This window comes from Prionailurus viverrinus, chromosome B4, assembly GCF_022837055.1.
Source record: "Prionailurus viverrinus isolate Anna chromosome B4, UM_Priviv_1.0, whole genome shotgun sequence".
NCBI classification, from domain to species: Eukaryota; Metazoa; Chordata; class Mammalia; order Carnivora; family Felidae; genus Prionailurus; species Prionailurus viverrinus.
Window position 1 is genome coordinate 54,998,313 of NC_062567.1, and position 15,166 is coordinate 55,013,478.

A 15,166-nucleotide genomic window follows, 5' to 3' on the forward strand; every position below is an offset into this window, starting at 1 on the left:
ACTACTTTGGATATCTGGATATTGTGAGGCTCTCAACTGGGATAGAACAAATCCCTAAACTTTTCTGAAGAAGTACAGTGGACTGCCACCCAGACTGCCTGGATATGGCTCTGCATATTCACAGAGTTCCTCCTTTTGACCTGCTTTAGTTGAGAAGGAAAGACATTAAAATGAATTCACATTCACCACACTCTGCATTTGGTCACAGAGGCCAGCGTCTTCAGATACTCACCAGGGTCCATCTATTTATTAATAAATTCGCTTTGCAAAGTGCAAGGGAAACGACTATTAAAATATGTAAACAGTGCTTCATGTACCTCCGACGCCAGCAGATCAACACTCAAGAAACTGCTGCTATCAAACGCAAATATTTCCAAATCCAATTTGATTTTAACTCAGATAACCTCTTTTCCTTGCTCATTACTCTAGCCCCACAGTGCAAGCGACATTTCCCAAGCCCGCGCTTAAAGTGACACAACACGTGAGTGGTTTCGCTTCGTACACGGAGGGAGGGGGGTGTGGGGGGAAAGTAGTTGCAATTAAAATTAACGCTTCCGGTCTCTGGAATCCCTAGAATTCTGAAGGATGAGACTGGTCTCCGAAATTCCAGGCGGGAGAGAGGAGGACTGGTAGGGAGAGGGAGTGCAGAAAGCGAAACAAAAAGACTAAAGGGGGGGGGGGGTGGAATATTAAGACTGTGGGGTGGGCTGGGGGTCGCCTTTATATTCCAGGAAGGGGAGAGAGCTTTGTCCAACTTTCAGGGTCTGTGGTCTGGCGTCAGCCCAGATGCACACGCGAGCCTCGGGTCTTCCCCGCACTCCTGCCCTCCTCTCGCATCACCACCTCCACCGCCACCACTTACAAAACAATACCGGCAACAGCGCGCAGGCTCCCCAACAAACATCTAAAGTTATCCCATTTCCTGAACGGGGTCCAAGCCCACGCTCCGGGGTCCCCCCCCCCGGCCGGCCGCCCCCCCGGAGGATGCCAGGGCCACCTCAAGTCCCGAGCCGCCTCCCGCCTCCCCACCCCCCCTCACCCCCAGCCCAGTCCCCCTCCCTCCGTACTTGAGGAAACTCCGGTGGCGGCCCCCTCCCTCCTCCGCCGGCTCTCCAGCTGGAGCCGGGAGCGAGTGCTGAGTGGCGGGCACGGCGAGCGGCTGAGGGGAGCTCTGCGCCTTGGAGGTCTGCCCACAACAACATCGGGACGAACAACAAAGTTAAAACGCTGCGATTCACGCACCTTACCGGGTCTCCTTAATGTCTCCTCTGGCGTGGGATGCAAAGTGGCACAGTGGCGGGCCGGGGGCCCCCGGGAGGAGACTGGAGATGGGTTTTGGTGGCTCGCCTTTTTCACTCTGTGTGTGTGCGTGTGCGTGTGTGTGTGTGTGTGTGTGTGCGCGCGCGCGTGTCCCTCTCCCCCCGGGCTCTCGCTCGCTCGCTCTCGCTCCCCGTGTGGCTCTCAAGGACGAGGTGAAATCCCTTTGCTGGTCATGAGGCGGCTTCAGAGACAAACAACACAATGCGAGTGCAAATAACAAAAGGCAAAAAGACAGTAGGAACAATGGGGGAGGCGAGGGCAGCGCACCAGCCGGCGGTCACCGCGGCCCGGCGCCCGCCCCGGGGGGTGCGGCGGGGGCGGGCGCGGGCGCGGGGGCGGCGCCGGGGGCTCCGACTCCCTCCAGGTCGCCCCCGAGCTCCCGCAAACCCACCCTGAGCTCCTTGCTGCAGCTTGCCGCCTGGCCGCCCTCTCTGTCCATCCGAAGGAAAGGAGCCCCAGAGTTTGCTTCCCCGTCTGCTGCAGAGTAACTAGATTGTAAATAACGCGGTGATTACCCACACCGTGCAGGAATGTTTAAAAAAAAAAAAAAAAATCTGCCCTCCGCTTAAAGGAGCGATAAAATGAAATGGCAGGAGTGGAAGGAGGCTATCTCTAGATCTCGGTGGAGCTCGCATCTATAAATACGCATTCGGGTTTAGTCAGGTCCCCTTTGTCAACTTCTTCCCTGCGCTGGAACCTCACCCGCAGCCCTGCGACCATTACCTGGGCCCCTGCTCGCCCCTCACCCCCGCTTGCACAACCGTAAAGCTTGCACGGGGGGCGCGTGTGGGGGTCTGCGGGTGTCCGCGGAACCTTCTGGGAGGCGAGCCGCCGTCTGCCCGGCGCGAAGGCTGGAGCGGGGAGAGGTTTGCTTTTTAAAGCGACCACTACCTCCCCACCCCCGAGCCCGGCGGTGCGCCCGCGGGTCCCCGCCGCCGGCACTTTGAACCCACCTACTCCTTGGGGTGCGGGGAGGGGGGAGAAAAGTTTTCGGGCGCTCTCACCCCTGCCTCCGGGCTGGTTGAACTGGTTTTGTTCTGTGTGGGTGAACCCCAAAGACCCAATGCCTGAGGACCAAGGAATGATATTTAGGAGGGAAAGGCTCCGCGCTGGACTTCGACTCCGGCGACACTGGAGTCAGCGCGTGAAGGCGAGAAGAGACCCTCAGAGTTACATCACCACGGGAGGAAACTCCGTAGGTAATGCCCGGAGCAGAAGCTGTGGGGCTGATTTAAGTGTGTGCTCTGACAGCTCCCGGGCTTATCTCTTCCAATCTTACTTTCATTGATTTATGACAGCTGCGGGTTTGCCAGGGGTAAAAGAAAAGAAAAGAAAAGAAAAGAAAAGAAAAGAAAAGAAAAGAAAAGAAAAGAAAAGAAAAGAAACCCTATTAAATCTCAAACTAGGGTAGAGCAGGGATGGGGGGGTGTAGTGGGTAGTGGGATTGGGGGTACCACTGATCTTCTTCACCAAGGAGGCAGCGGGTCTGGAAGAGGGTGATGGAGAAGGGGACTCAAACACAATACGAGCAACACGTTTCTTTTTCTCGCTCTCCCTTTCCTCTTCTCGAGCCGATTTTCATGTTCTCTTTCCTCATCTCGGTGATTTTCTTCAGTTGCGCATCCATTGACTGAGCCGTGTCCCTGGGCACCCCTAGCATTTCCCAGAGTGCAACAACACCACCAGGAGATCAATGACCACAGTCTGTTTATTCTTCACGCGCCTGGAAGAGCAGGGCGCTGAAGCTGCATGGGAGGGAGGCTTAGGGCTTGCCTGTCTGTGCGATCTCTCTCAGACTTTTTCTGGCTGGTTTCTAAATGGCAGTTAGTAAGCAAATGCAGTTTCTTAATGCACGCAACACATACCAATCACAATATATTCACCTAGAAAAGTGATACATCCTTTCTCCCCCTTTCCACCCTTTGTAGATTTGTTTCTGGAACTGGATTGCTAATACCTGAGATTTTGCACTTGCCTAGAGTGGAAACTTTCTGGGGTGTTTGATGATTGATTATTTGGTACCTGCTTTCTAAAAATGGCTAAACACCTTTCCTTGGAACAAAAGTGAGAATGCAAATCTTAATAACTCAAGGCAAAATTTTCAAAGTGTAAGCACAGTTATTATCCACTCCCACAAAGAAAAGCTTCCTCTTCCACAAATATTTGATAGCACAGAGCCCAGTAATTAAGAGAACAATCAAATAAACTCAGGGCTTTCATGGGGACTCTAAATTATCATCTGCCTAGAATTTATAAGCAGTGTAATCATTTGCTGCTTGGATATAGCTCTGGATATGGCATTCTAAATGTGTATCCTTAAACAATTTTACTATGTTTTCTTAAGTATTTAATGAGACAGACCAGGGATAATAATAACATTCAAATTGCTGGATCAATGTGTCTTCACCAACTGTGTGAAAAAAATTCTCTGCACGTGTGCATGAAACACCTTTCCTATATGCTACTTTTCCTCACATTTCTTCAATCATGCAAGCTTCATTTGCATAATAAGAATATAAGAATTCATAAGAACTTAATAATTGCACTATACTTTGAATGTAAGTATTATTTTTATTCTAAGGAGTTCTTGGCATACATTAAATGATTTATTTTCATAGTACATATGTAGTTGCTTTTCACAGTTAGCTATTACTATGTCAGACCCAGATCCTTATATAATGTGCAAGAGGCGAATCAGTCCCAGCTACAAAAAAAAAAAAAAAAAAAAAAAAAAAAAAAAGCCTTTTAGTACCAATTATATGAAAATATATAACATTTGAAGAGAAATTGCTGTTTACAAGTTTTAATCCACTTCTCTCAGACTCAGTGAAAATAAAAGGGACAGAGTGAATCTTTTTTCCCTGGCTCTCTAGACAATGGGCGACAAACATGCCTGCCTGGCCTGACCCCACCAAGCAAAGCACTGCTGTCTCCAGCTTCTATAGCTTGTTCATTGTAACAGCTCCTGGGGCAAGTGAGCTTCCTACTGGCAGGAGAGGTGAGGCTGGGCAGAGGGGGACAGGGTGCAAAGTTGCAAACTGCCTGGTAAGATACAGATGAATCACCAACCTCTTCCCTTTTGCTCCTACAGGCAGCAACTTCCAACCATTAGGGTTATTGAAACCACATGCCCTTAAGACTCACTCATGATCATTACATAGCAACAGCATAGCTGATCAAAAACTTCCAGTGGGATGTTTGTTTGTGTTGGGCTTTTAAAAAATAGCCACGTTTGAAGTGGGTCTGACACATTAAAGATCAGTGTTTCCATTTATCAAGCATTTACTATGTGCCAGGCTCTTGGCCAAGTGCTTCTTCTATGTATTTTCTCTCTACTTCTTACCACAAACTTGCAAGAAACGCTGCATCCCTGTTGTGCAGATGAAAAAAAAAAAAAAAAACCCAAAGCTCAAAGAGGTGAAGTGACTTGCCCAAAATCACATAACTTCTAAGTGGTTGTGCCCCTGAATGAGAATCCACACCGTGCCAGCTCTAAGCCTGTGTTCCTCCACCTCACCTTGATGCCACTTACACTTTATATTAGAGTCAGTTTTCAGCGGGAAATGTTAATTCATTAAATGGGTAGATTTAAAATGCCAGATGTATCATATGGAACGTCCAGACATGAGCTGCATTGGTATTCTCATATTGGTCATTACATAACCGTGAAATTTTCAAGAAAATTGAAATGTGCCATATATTAAGTATACATATCTACTATATATTAAACATGAAATGCATTTAGGAATGTATTCAAAAACATAAATTTGTCTTATTTTGTAGACTAAGCAATTGCATATTATGTATGCATATATATATATGATGCATATTATAATAACAATTACTAAAGTTTTTGAATCCCTATAACTTTACAAGCATATCCTAAGTGCTTTATGGGCATAAACTCAACCCTCACAACCACCCATGAGGTATGTGATTTTATTATATTATTTTACAGATAAGGAAACTGAGGCACAGAGATAAACATTGGAAAATATTTAAAAAAAAGAAATTTTAAAAGACTCTTAATCACTTTGCTATGCTAACTTATATACACACACAATATACCTACATATATTCATGGACATGTATATATATACTATACATAGATTTCAAAATATGGGGGAAATTAAGGCAAATCAACTGTGATTTGTATCAATCTGTGTTCCCATATTCTCCTATATTGATGAGAAAGAGCTTTAGTTTTGTCCAAGGTATTCAAGATTCTTTAAAAATGTTTGAGGCAATTTTAATCCCCCCAACATATTTGGAGATATTGAAGAAATGCTAGTAAATATTAGGAGTGTACAATATTTGACCCTAGCTGATTTGCACAAAGTTCACCTTGGATTTTTTTGGTCATCTGTGTTAAAGACAGCAGAGACAGCGTACTTGGGAATCCTAAAGAAGATAGAGAGGGATAATAATAAAAAAACATGAAAATCTGTGGTCTGAGAAGTGGAGGGAAATTTAGGTGATGCAAGAGACCCAATATGGAACACCATTTTAATGGTTATGAATTACCCATTAAAAAAAATTAGTGTAATTTGTCAACCTTCACTCCATTAACAAGAGTGTACTATAAAATGGTAATTTAAGTTTAGTGATTATGGACTGAACCACTGACACCACTCAAAGGAATCTTAAAGTACTGGATAAGAATCCCAGGTACGTGAGTGGTTTATACCATGTCTGTTTTTACCTGTCTCACCAAACACTGTATGCCTATCAAATTTTAAAAGTGAACTTCTTCAAATCAACCATCTTCGAGAAAGTATCTTAAGTCTTCTCTTCTTCTTCTCGCCCTAAATGTAAGATAAGGGATTATCTATGAAAGAAAAAATAACCAACAACAATCTTCCTTCCCTGGGCATTCTTAATCCTGATTACACCCGAGATACCCACATCTAAACTATTAATTTTACTGAGTTTGATGTGCCTCTTCAGAAAAACCGAAAAAGACACACTATACCTAGCAGATGCCACATATTAAGTGCTTACTGGAAAAAAAAAATGTTTAAAGCCCTATTACAGATACATATGTTTCCATTTAAAAACTACTATGAAATCGAGTGTTCTTTTATTTAAACATTCCCCTGTGGTCCTAAGAATTAAGGATCGGTAGTACTATTAACAACTCAGAGCCAGACTGAACTGAACGGGTTACAAACAGTTGGTAAAACTGCCAACACTGCTTTTTGCTGCCGAAGTTGACTGAAATGTGACAGAGCAGATACCTTTAAAAAAGAATTCGCATTTTTTAAACTGTATCATCTTGGTAAGTATTTAGGATGAACTGTTTAAAACTTTCAGCCACAGTTTTGAAAAGGAGAAATAATATATAAAACCTAAATCCTTTACCAGCCAAAACCACAATTGCATTGTTCTTAGTATTGAAGTGTTTATTATTCTTATTGTTAAATTTTCCTTATTTGTGAGAAAAAAAAAAGAGAGAATGAGATTGGTTCTATTCAGGCAAAACATTTGTAGTCCCCACATCTTGTCTCTTAATTTACTATTTCTCAATTTGTCTTCTGTTCTTTAATCTTAAATAGTGAGTATACAATGTGGGGGAGTTAAACATGTAAAAGTAGTGTTTTGGTTTTTTTTAATATGTGGATTTCTTTCAGGCCTAACGTTCACAGTATATTCTGTGTTATCTACTGCTATAAAATTTGAATCTAAATATATAGAGGTTTACCTTCGATGAGATACATGGATCTTTATTAATATTTTTAAATTTTATTTATAATTACTTAATTTACATTGAAGTTAGATAACATACAATATAGTCTTGGTTTCAGGAGTAGAACCCAGTGATTCAGAACTTATAACATGACACCCAATGCTCATACCAACAAGTGCCCTTCTTAACGCCCATCACCCATTTAGCCCAACCCTCCACCCCACACCCCTCCAGCAACCCTCAGTTTGCTTCATGTATTTAAGAGTCTTTTATGATTTGCCTCCCTCTCTGTTTTTATCTTATTTTTCCTTCCCTTCCCCTATGTTCATCTGTTGTGTTTCTTAAATTCCACATATGAGTGAAATCATATGATATTTGTCTTTCTCTGACTGGCTTATTTCACTTAGCATAATACACTCTAGTTTCATCCACTCTGGTGCAAATGGCAAGACTTCATTCTTTTTCATTGCCCAGTAGTATTCTGTTATAGATAGATAGATAGATAGATAGATAGATAGATAGATAGATAGATGCCACATCTTCTTTATCCCATTCATCAATTGATGGACATTTGGGTTTTTTTTTATTTATAAGGAAAAGGATAATGACTGATATATTTTGCTAACTTACAATTAGTAACAGAACTAACTGTCAAGCAAGGCAATAAAATATTAAGCTTGAGTCCCAGTAAGGTTTATGTATTTGGGTCTCTGAATTCATGATGACTCTTGTTTCTGTTACTTCTTTCAAATTTTTGGTACTGTATTACCAATTGTATCATATATTAGGTGAAATGTGGTAGAGGGTGAAAGAATGGACAAAATGAAAGGTCAACAAAAGCATATAAAATGAAGAGGATGGTTTTAAAAACACAAAAATGTCCTTCTTATTGAAATCCCAGGAACTTATTTGAAGAGAGTAAATAAAAGTTCCATATCTATGTATCTGGAATTTCTACCCCCATCTTCTCCTTGATGGTGATACACTTAAACAAATTTAGAATTTAATCCATAGGTTGATTTTCAAAAGAACATGTTAAATTACTGCACATTGTTTTGTATGCTCAAAATGGCTTCTTTCCAGGTAACTTCGCTCCAGGAAAGAGTAATCAATTGGATCATTACCCTAATAGTCAGGTTTGGTCACACTGCTTTCAGTCATTTTAAACACTTCTTGGATTGTGCAATATGCCCATTCATTTTTGAGCTACTTTTAATTTTTGTTGCAGAAACAAATGATCAAACATTTATACAATAAAAAAAAATCGATTCCTATAGGCAGCCTCTGAATTCTGAGTATTTACCTGGACATAGCTGGAACCTACAATGTATTTTTCTGTCTCTCTATAGTAGGAAATTGTAACTACAAAGCCTCATAAATTTTCCAATCCAAAAAGAAGTAAAAAGAAATAATGAGATGATTTGTCCAAAGCAGGATGAAGGATAAAGACATAACTGAGTGTGGTATTGTTTGTATTTAAAAAAAGAAAAACAAACAAACAACAACAAAAAACCTCTAATAGAGTTAACAGTAACATACATTGCTATACATTGCTAAAAGTTCTGAGCATGTTGGCTTGAAAAAAGATAAGAAGTCTTCAAATTCACATCTGAGGGTCTGGGTTTATGTGTACAAAATAAGAGAGAGTCTGGAGTACAGAAGGAAAAAAAAACTGGCTAAATCATTGGAAACAGAACGAACATGGTAGTGACAGAAGAGACAGATGATGAGTGATTGAGTAACTCTCTTCATGAATTGTTTAAGATAAAAACATTAACCAGCTGTTTTCCAACTTCAAACAGAATAGAACTAGATATAATATAGGACACTGGAATTAGAAGACCTGGATTTGAATTCCAGCTTATAAAAAATAAAAGGTGTGGATCTTTGATTCTGATTTAAAGTATGAAAAATGAGATAAAGGGATAAAGAGGCAGAGGAATAAAACGGAACCAAGAGTGAGTTCACCACAAAATGCACATCCTCCTTTACAGTTCTGTATCCTTCATTCACACTTATTTATTGAAGACCTTCTTGTGCCAGAGATGTACAAATTTGATTTTACTCTCTCCAACAGGCAAGAAGGAAGAAAAAGGATCTATTTCCATATATCCAATTGTTAGGGAGAAGCCCAAGTATTGTTCCTCACATCAAGACCCAATAGAAAATTTTCCTGGGGGTGTCCTCTTCTCAAGGACACTGAGTAATGTTAAGACATGCTTCCCATTGGTCAAGATAGTAATGAGTTTCAGAGGATTGTGTCTTATAATTCTATTGGAAGAGACACCCCTCTGTGGTCTCTCTTGCTCTTCTATATCCTGCAGCACAGGCCACGAATGCAGTGTCCACTCTTTATCCCAGGCCATTTCTCAGGGTTGTGTTTACAACAAGCAAATTATAAAAGATGAAATAATGTCACCCTCCAAAGCAAAGAGTAGGCTTACTTACTTCTTGTTATAAAAGCAGTGGAGTCTCCAAACTCATTGTTCCTCATCCACCATGCAAACTCACTGCAAGTATAGCACCCAGCCCTGACAATTCTTAGGCACGTCCAGTCTCTCTTTCCCAAAAATCAACCCTGGACCATTCTGGTTGGCTCATTCTTTGGGTGACAGCCCTGAAAAATGTGGGTGTAGGGAACCAAACTTAATTCTGGTTCAGCCACCCAGAATATCTCTTGGGACAAGGTTGTAGATCATAAAAATGATAACCACTTGGTTTAATACACTGCTTACTGAACTTTCCTGCATGGCCCATGTGGGCCAAAATGGAATACATAATGAGTCTCTAAGTTTTGTAACAATGCCTTCTCTCATGTGCATCTCTCCTTTCTAGACAAAAGGTCTAGGTCAAGTCAGAGATTAAAGAAAGATGCTTAAAGATGATTAAAGAAAGTAACTGGGGTGGATACATCAATTTCATAACTATAGGAGAACAATCCTGACCCTTGGAGAGGAAACACCTCAGATCTGAGGAGGCACTAAAGGTAGAGTGTGAAACAATTAATATTGTCTTTGTCTCCTGGACCCAAGCACCACAGTCTGGCAAGAAGCAGCTTCAGCTCCCAATCTGACCCCTGGCTGGCTCATCATCCCCACCCATGTGTTACAAAAACAGAAAAACTCATGTGGACTTGCCTGGCCCCAAACTATGCTGCTATACCTGATGCCTTCAAAAACAGCTTCAAATGTGACTGCTCTCAAATATATACAAATACACACATTGATGCAACCTTGTTTCATTCTGACTGACACAAATTCATATGCTTCTGGTGCCCAGCTTCCTTAGGTTATGTCATGTGTAACATCAAGGCTTCAACTAGCTGATGGCACTACTCATAAGGCTTAAACATAACAATGTAATGGTGATCCAACACCTACGTGGCTCAGTCAGTTAAGTGTCTGTCTTTGGCTCAGGTCATGATCTCATGGTTCATGAATTCGAACCCTGTGCTGACAGTTCAGAGCCTGGAGCCTGCTTCCGATTCTGTGTCTCTTTCTCTCTCTGCCCCTTCTCTCCCCTGCTCACTCACACTCCCTCTCATTCTCTCTGTCTCTGTCTGTCTCTCTCTATCTCTCTCTCTCTCTCTCTCTCTCTCTCTCTCTCAAAAATAGACATTAAAAAAATACAAAACAACAACAAACAATGTAATAGCGATCCAAATCAAGTCTCACAGCACATGCCTGACTGGAATGACCTAGAATACAAGCATGCTGTCAGATGTTACAGCAGCCATTTTGTGACCAAGAATTATGAGTACATACTAAGGATGGCTTAGAAGAAATGAAGAAGCGATTTGGGTTCTAAAAGAGATTAAGAAGTTTCCCAAGTCCACTTGACTGCCTACCTCTGGGTTTCTCATTTATGTGAGACAAATAAAGCTTTTATTTTTATGCCATTATTTTGCTATTTTCTGTTACTTGGAACTGAGTACAGTTACTAAGTAAACATTTTTGTTTGGGTCTAGCATTCTTCTCATCTTCTGGAAATTGCTCTCCATTCTCGATATGAGCAGGTCTTCCTCTGCGTCAGTTATATTCCTTTTCTTTCATGCACCACCTCCTTGGAGACTGGTGTGGCTAGGAGGAATAGCCCTTGCTCTCTGGCCTCATTTGTGAGACTTTAAGTTCCCGAGTTGCTTTCAGCAATGAATCCACCTTTGTGGTGGCAGTTTGAGAGAACGAAGAGACTGAAAAAGGTTCTCGGGGCATTTGAAGCCATTATTCCAACCTGAAAGGTCATCTGAGCCACTCTTGTTTCTATTGTCCATTCTTTTGGTTCTTCTACTTTTCATCCACTCTAGTATCTTTCTAATAGAAATGAATTTTATTTTGTTTCAGTTTCTTTAAGTTCAGTTTCTTTCATATGTGTGAGTATAGTAGCTAATAGAGGAGTTAGAGCAAGTTCCCTGTAATAGACTGAATTCTTGTGTCCCCTCAAAATTCATATGTGGAAATCCTAACCTCCAATGTGATGGTATTAGGAAGTGGGATTCACGAATGAGATTTAGTGCCCTTCCCAAGAGACCTCAAAGAGCTCTCTCACTCCTTCTACCATGTAGGAATACATTAAGACTGCTATCCATGAATGATGAAGCAGGTCCTCATCAGGTATCAAACCCATTGATGCCTTGATCTTGGACTTCCCACCCTCCAGAACTATGAGAAACAAACATTTGTTTTTTAAGGCACTTATCCTATGGTATTTTTTGTTATAGCAGCCTGAACAGGCTGACCAGTGTAGAGCTCATTTAGGAAACACTACCCCATTTGGATTGTTTCTCCCTTTCTCTCTGCCCCTCCCTCGCTCACACTCTGTCTCTCTCTAAAAAATAAATCAGCATTCAAAAATTAAAAAAAAAAAAACAGGGCACCTGGGTGGCTCGGTTGGTTAAGCGTCTGACTTCGGCTCAGGTCATGATCTCCTGATTGGTGAATTCGAGTCCTACATCAGGCTCTGAGCTGTTAGCACAGAGCCTGGACCCTGACTTGGATTCTGGGTCTCCTTCTCTCTCTCTCTCTCTCTCTCTCTCTCTCTCTCTCTCTCTCTCTCTCTCTCAAAAATAAATAAACATTTTAAAAAATTAAAAAGAAAAAGACACTAGCTTATTCATATGAGACCTGGACCTAAAGTCACAGAGAGAAATATTCATGGAGCTCTTACTGATTGTCAGGTATTATTCTAGGTGGTGTGAATTCATTGATAATCCAAAAAGATTAGGTCCTCTCTCTGCAAAATCATTAATTCTACAGGAGCAAGGCACATAGTAAGGAAGGAAATAGCCAAAAGTATCAGAGAGTGCTTTGGGGGGGGGGGGGGGCGGCGGAGGATGTAGAATAATAGATTCATTGAAAGAATTACTTTGGACTAGGGATTGCATTTTAATTAGGAAAGACCTTCCTAAAATGGTGATAATGTCATTTTTTCCCTCCTACTTCAGGGTCAGTTCCCTGCTTTCTGGAGTACCCTACATCTAGCCAGCTTTACACATGCCCAGTACCAGAGAGTAGGGGCAAACTCTGTCTTTTCCCCTTTGGGAATGAGAATCCTAGAGGCAAAAGATGCAAAAATCCTTTATGCATCTCACCAGGAAACATCAGAGCCTTATGTGAAAACCATTCCTAGAAGACTGCTGATATCCTGCAGTTCTAGAGGAACATTGTAGATTCAGTTATATCAGAATTCTAGCAATAGCTGCTTGCCCTTATTCATTCATGTGTTGTTATAAGGATCAAATGAGATGAGAGTCGCAAACATATTTTGAAAACTTCAAAGATGATCACATCAAGTGCTATTGGATTTTAAAAATAATTTGTCAAAATTGAAGATGCAATACACTTATTGAAGCAATAAAGAGATTATAGAATTCCATTCCTATTTAATTGAAAGAAAGTCGAGAAAACAGTCTTTGATATACTATTAGATTGGAACTTAGTAGGAACAGGACTAGATAAACTTTTACTATCCCATTAAGTATACCACTAACAGTATAAAGGGATTAAATACTAAGACATTTATATGTGTATAAAAATTTATCATAATTTCAGGAGGGAAAAAATGACAGTATAATAGAAAAAGATAGGATAAAAGAGGCAGACAGGGAGAGGTTAGGGCCTGAGGTCCCTGGGTGGGGAAAAACACATATTTTGGAAAAATGCTGGGAGTTTGACCACAGCAAAACCCCCTTGGGTGTGAGGTTCGTCTTAAGAATGTAACAGGCACTACCTACTCCCCCTCAGGTTCCCCTCAGGAATTTGACAATCAAAATACCTAACTAAAAAAAGTAAACCATAAAACTTATACGAGGGACGGTATGACAAATCTGACTCCTCACAAAATGAAGTTGGGCCAACCAGGAATAGACAACCCAGCACCTAGAGTTATCCAGCCAGTAAGGGTTGAACCTGAGAAGGAACCAGGGGAAAGTGATGAGGTGCTGACCAGAACCTTATCAAACAAGGACCCCTGCCTATAGTCTCGGGAATTCACCTTTGAATGCCCCCTCTCCGTAAAGACAGCTTTCCTACCATTCTTACTTTCTTATCTTCTACTCTAATAAACTTTTGCCTGCTGCCCATTCTGTGTCCACCTCTTCATTCTTCGAAACAGTAAGACAAGAAACCCCAGGTTTTGAGGTAAAAAAAAAAGCCTACAACAATAGCATTGTAAACAAAGTTAAAATAGCCTCAAGGAATTAAATGTAATGTAAACAGTAAGAAATTATGACATAGGGGCTACATTTCTTCTCTCTTCTACATATAAATGCAGAAAACCTGCCTATTGAAAGTTCATGTAAAGACTCTCTAAGATTCAAGCATCTTTTAAGGTTGAATTTCTTTAAACGTGCCCTGGTCTGCACTGGTGTTCATCACCATTCAATGCCACAGTTTTCCAGGGAGAATGCTCCCCTATGGCATTGTCAGAACCTCCAGCCTTGGCCCCTGCTGTAAATGGAGTTTTAGAAATGAGCTGACGGTTATGCAGCTCTGAATCTCACTACACCTTTTGTGAAATTGTTCACCCCATCTTCCTTCTACCACCAATACCTCTCAGTACAATACAATACTAGCAAAACCGAGAAAAAGAGGATGACTTCGTAGGAAAAGGAAATTAAAATAAACCGGTTGAAATCTTTCAAAGTATAATATTTCTAGCATAATTGAAGACTAAAGAGCTCTCTCTTTTTTCAATTTTAAAAATTTTGCAGGGGACTAGCAAAGAATACTTCGCGCCTTTCTTCAGGGGCCACTTTCATGTTGGATTGATCTGAAGCTATTGTGTATGCTGAATTATGCTGCCAGCATGTGGGAGGAGACAGGAGAGTTCAGAGGAGCTAATGCAGTGAACTGTGGCCCTCGCACACAATTAGGATGATGGCACTTCATCTGGCCAAGTTCCAGTGTGGTCAAGCCTGCAGCTCCCGCATCTATACCACCAGCTGCGGCTCAAAGTGCAGAAAATTCTAAAACAAAGAACCCAGAGGTGAGAATCACAGATTTGAAAAAAACATTTACTTCATTTGCTCTGTCTGGAGAATAAGATTAACAAAAGTGTTAAGGAGAAGTTAACACGGACTGAGAACATTTTTATGTCAGGTATTTACTGTGCTAAGTATTCATATATGCATTATCTCATTTAATCTCCATAAGAATCCTGAAATAAAGTACTATTTATAATCTATATTACCAGTGAGAAAACTGGGCCACAGAGAGGACGATTAACTTTCCCAAGGTAACACAGCTAACGTCTGCCTCATAGAAATGCTGGGAAATGCAAAGACAGCAACAAACCTTGGTGGTGTGCACTGGTATCCAAAGGGAAAAATAAAAAAGCAGATATGTAAAGGAAGTGTTAAATTCTTATTTTATATTTTTCAAGATTTTAAAATTCCCTTTTATAAATAAGCAGAAAGAAATTTAGCTTTGTAACACATTATTAAATATATTCCAAATGGATTTCTGGCTTTCACTCTGACACGTAAAGAACTTGGTAGTCATCATTCCAAACATTCTTAAGACAGAAAAGGCTATGCAAACAAAACTTCAGTGACTTTTCTTGGACCAATCAGAGAACTGAGATCACAGGGTAACAATCACTTGAGAGACAAGCACTTGAGAGACAAGGCTTGCAGAACACCGAAATGGTAATTTTGATGAGTTG

At 41.2% G+C, this 15,166-nt stretch overlaps 1 protein-coding gene across 2 annotated transcripts in view; it reads right to left on the minus strand.

The window, feature by feature from the left end:
* The window catches only part of SOX5 (SRY-box transcription factor 5), a 1,014,136-nt gene extending 1,012,700 nt beyond the window's left edge, over positions 1 to 1,436 (minus strand). The window contains exon 1 of one of the 2 annotated variants that reach the window (XM_047867514.1): positions 1,248 to 1,436. The gene's annotated coding sequence lies outside the window, so the exon portion shown is untranslated. Of the gene's footprint in view, positions 1 to 1,242 lie in introns of both variants that reach the window. The other variant, XM_047867512.1, reaches the window with a different exon arrangement.
* Between the last annotated feature and the right edge of the window lie 13,730 nt (positions 1,437 to 15,166).